This window comes from Pinus tabuliformis, chromosome 8 (assembly GCF_031772625.1).
Source record: "Pinus tabuliformis cultivar Carrire ecotype Pingquan chromosome 8, CPIR1, whole genome shotgun sequence".
Taxonomy (NCBI): Eukaryota; Viridiplantae; Streptophyta; class Pinopsida; order Pinales; family Pinaceae; genus Pinus; species Pinus tabuliformis.
Window position 1 is genome coordinate 1,910,826,636 of NC_142294.1, and position 4,979 is coordinate 1,910,831,614.

Below are 4,979 nucleotides of genomic sequence, written 5' to 3' on the forward strand. Positions count from 1 at the left end.
GAGCATACCCTTTACAAACAAGTCTAGCCTTGTTTCTAATAACTTCTCCATTTTCATTCAGCTTGTTTTTGAATATCCATTTGGTTCCTATGACATTTTTATCATTAGGTCTAGGAACTAATTCCCAAGTATTATTCTTTTCAATTTTCTCAAGTTCTTCATTCATGGCCTTGACCCAACATTCATCTTTGCACGCTTCATTTACATTTTGCGGTTCAATGGAGGAAAGCAATGCTAGATAGCTTGAAGCTTTTGTAATAGTTCTTCTTGTCTGCACACCTGCCTCTTTCTACCCTAAAATTTGAGTCTTTGAATGATTTTTCTGAACATACCTGGAAGGAATATTTTCTTCTACCGTTATCTGTTCTTCTGTTGCTTCATTGGTTTCTTCTTCAGAATTAGTTTGATTTGATGTGGAAGGATAGTCCTCATTTTCTTCATAATCTTCGGTTTTTACCTGTTTTGGATTTTTGCCTGCTTCATCAACCAAAACATCAATACTTTCAACAATTTTTTCAAGTCTTTTATTATAGCACTTATATCCTTTACTTCGGGAAGAATAATAATGGAGAATTCCTTCATTTGCTCTAGGTTCAAACTTGCCAAGTTTTTCATCAGTCCTTTTGATGTAACATTTGCTTCCAAAAGCATTGAAGTATTTTATAGTAGGATTCTTACCATACCAAAGTTCATGTGGAGTTTGGGTGCTTTTTACCTAAATATTTGTTTTGTTGAGAATAGTGACGGCAGAAAATGCAGCTTCACCCCAGAAGGTTGCAGGAGTTCCAGACTCATCTAGCATGGCACGAGCCATTTGTTGAACAGTTATGTTCATCCTTTCTACAACTCCATTTTGCTGAGGAGTCCTTGCGGTAGAGAATTCCCTTTTTATTCCATGCTCTTCACAAAAGTCGAAGAATTCATTTGAGGTAAATTCCCCTCCTCGATCAGACCTAAGACATTTGATTTTGCGATCTGATTCATTTTCAACCAAAGCTTTGAAGGCTTTGAACTTTTCAAATGCTTCATCTTTATGCTTTAGGATTCCTATCCAACACATTCTGGAAAAATCGTCAATGAACAATATAAAGTATTCTTCTCCACGAGGTGACTTTTTCCTTGATGAACCACATAAATCAGTATGAACAAGTTCAAGAGGCTTACTAGCTAATCCTTCCTTCTCCGGGAAATGTGCTCTGGTTTGCTTACCAAATTGACATGACTTGCATATTGTATTTTCTGGAATGCTGATATCAGGAAGATCACGAACAACCTGGAATTTGCATGCTTTCCTTATTTGTGGAAAGCTTAGATGCCCCAATCTTCTGTGCCATAGCCAGTGTTCATCATTTTTTCTTAGATAGCATTGTTGTTGTCCTCCCTTGAGTATGTATAAGTTGTTTTGATTTCTTATGCCTTTGATCACGGTTTCTCCCATATCAAGCTCACGAACAACACATCCATTTGGTCGAAATACTACTTCATTTCCTTGATCACACATTTGACTGACGCTCAACAGTTTATGCTTTAGACCATCAACATACATAACATTCCCAGCTTTAACCTTTTCTTTTAAGAGAACATAACCTTTACCTTTTATGACAGCAGGAGTGTCATTTCCAAATGAGACCTTCTTTTCATTTTCTAAGGCATTGTATGACTGAATTTTATCTTTATCACCTGTCATGTGTTTCGAGCATCCACTGTCGATGTACCACTGATTCTCTTGTCCTTCTGCATACAAGGCTATACACATATTTTTGTTTGTGGTTCTTTCTTTCTCCATATTTTGGGACTCAATGAAGTTTGCTCCTTCTGAGATGTTTCCCGAAATTTACTCCTGCTTTCAGAATCTTCATGACTGAAGTTGTTACAGATAGAGCATTCTATTTCATTTTCAAGAAGCGAAAAGCTATTGTAGGTCATTTTCATGATCCCTGTCACATTCCTTTGATTTCATGCTTCCCTAGTCATGATGGTTTTGTAGGCAACACATTGAGGAGCTTTGTGTCCAAAGTTATGACATGAAAAACATTGGCCATTAAAGAAGTTTCTGCGATTATCGAATCTACTGACCTGGTAATTGTAGTTTCCATTGACATTCATTCTTGATGAAATTGAGTATGATTTACTTGAGGTTAGTTGTAGCTTCTGTTCATCCTTGAAGTAGATTGAACCCGATTTACTTGGTGAACTGCTTTATGCCTTCGCTGACGATTTTCAAATTGTTCACTGCTCTTTGCTGCATCAAGATAGCTTTTAGTGGAGGTTGACGACTTTTGTGCTTGATATGCTTCTTCAGTATATCGAAGACCTGTCTTTATCAGAGGAGAACGTTGCACTTTGATAATTTCATCTAAAGTTTCTGATCCTTTAGCAAATCTGATATTGAGAGCTTTTGTTTTCTCAATATCTTTCCTTAGACCCACAATTTCACATTCTAATTTTTCATTGTGTTTTTCTCTTTCAGCAAGTTGGAATGTCAAAGTATCTATAATCATATTCTTTTCTTCTAAACTGATTTTGAGTTTAGATATTTCTTCATAAACATTATCTTCATCTAAAGCATCCAAGAAATCATCATCTTCAAAAGCCATCAAAAGTCTATAGTCATTATTATCTTCATCACTATTTGATAAACCATCACTATCTACATGCTAATAGTAGCTCTTCTTACTTACACTTTGTTTCCTATTCCATTTTTCTGATTCCTTACCTTTATCAAGATTATCTTTATGAGGACATTTGGTAGCATAGTGACCGACTCTTCCAAAAGCAAAACATTTGAAAGATAGTTTACCTCCGAATCTTCCAAAACCTCGTTGAATGTTCTTGACAAAGTTTGCTTCTTCCTCTTCTTCTGAAGCATGTCCTGATTCATTGAGTTCTTCTCTTCCTGAAGCTTTGAATGCAGCTTCTCTCATGGTTGATGGACCTCCTTTTCTCATTTCGAAAGCAGTTAAGATTCTATGCAGTTGTGTCATAGTGATACTCTGAAGATCCTACTTTTCTTCTATGGTAGAAACTTTTGATTCAAACTTAGTAGACAAGGATCTTAAAACATTTTCAACTAAAGTAACTTCTTTTATCTCTTCACCCAAGTTCTTCATGCAATTAACAATCTCATCTATACGTAAGAAGTAATTAGCTATACTTTCATCATTGTGCATTTTGAGAGTTTCATATTGAATTCTGAGAGATTGCAGTTTTTCACGTTTTACCTGATTGTCTCCTTCATAGCCTAGAACGATCTTGTCCCATATTTCTTTGGCGGTCTTGAGCTGCATAACTTTGACAAATTCTGATTGTGACAGACTACCCAATAATGTATTGACAGCCTTGGCATTGGTTTCATATTGCTTTTTACCTGTCGTATGTGTAGGAATTGCTAATGGAAATGTATATCCTCCTTCTACTATTTCCCAGACATCTGTTCCAAGAGATTGAAGATAGGTTGTGTTTCTTACCTTCCAATAGATGAAGTTTCTCCCATCAAAGATTGGTGGTCTAATGGATCCCTCTCTTTCGTAGTTACTCATGATGATAGATCTTCCTTCAAGCGATCAAGCTTCTTCTGAAGGACCTGCTCTGATACCAATTGTTGGAAATAATACTAGGTGGGGGGGTGAATCAGTATTAGCAAGTCAATAATATTTCATTTCCATATTCAGATTCATATATGCTACTTCAGTTAATGAAACTTGTGTGTATACACAACTATATGAAAGGAAACTAGCGTATACCCTGTAAACTTATAATTTAGTTAATTCTTCATATGTTGATCTTTAATCTTTGCATCAGAACCATATAAACAGTAACTAGGAGTAGTAAAATAGAATAGACAATCACACACATGAACACAAGATATAAGGTGGAAACCCAATGTGGGTGAAAACCACCTGTCGCAATCATCTCTATCTTCCTTTTAGTTAGAAACTTCTTTTTACAATTTTTGTACTAGTGCAGTCTCATACTAGTACGCAAGCTTCTACATGTAGAAGGCTACAACCTTCTCTCGTTCTCCAGCTTCTCTTGGAAGGGAGCTACAACCCCCTAGCTCTTGTACTAGCTGATGTGTTTACTAGTACGTAGGTGCTGGCCTAGAGAAGGCTACAACCTTCTCTTTTCTTCCAAGGACCACGTTTCATAAATTTTCAGACTAGATCCATCAACAACATCAATCAAACATCAAATACATCTGCATCAATCAAACATCAAATACATCTGCATCAATCAATCTCATTTCCACCAACCAAAACTAAATCACTTCTCAGAAAGCTGTAACCAGAATACTGTTACAGTAACCAGAACCCAAAACACTGCAACAACAAATAGAAGTAGCTAAAGCATATTTTATGAGGTGTGCACTACTTCAATGTGTCGAACCTGCATGCAAATTCTCTTTACTCAAGGCAAACCTATGTATATGTTGTTTTGAAATGCCGAACCAACGTGTATACGCTCCTTTACTATAGTGAACTTGCGTTAATGATTTAACAAAGATACTTCTCTTTAAACCTTAAGATCTTGACCCATCAATAGAACTTATCCTTCATCAAGCACTTAGGTTCATCCTTGATTCATATATAGTTGTGCACCATAACCCAATAACTTGTATTCTAGATCTTGCTCTACATTAGATATTCAATTCATGAGTGCCTTTGCCTAATGATCTTCTCCTCCTTTTATAGTCTTAGGCCTTACTCAATACCATGGTACAAAACCACTTAGAATCAATACCTTGCACAAAATACCTGGGGTCAACACTTCGAACAAGATACCTTGGACCAATACCATGGATCAAAATACCATGGACCAAATACCACAGACCAAACCAAGTTTTCCAACATGTACGCACCTTTCCTTCGTGAAAGTGCGTGCGTACGCTATACGTGCCTTTTGGTCTGCGAACCCGCGTGTATACGTGGCTAGGTCAATAGGGAACTACGTATACTCTCTTTCTTCATTCTATGAGCATG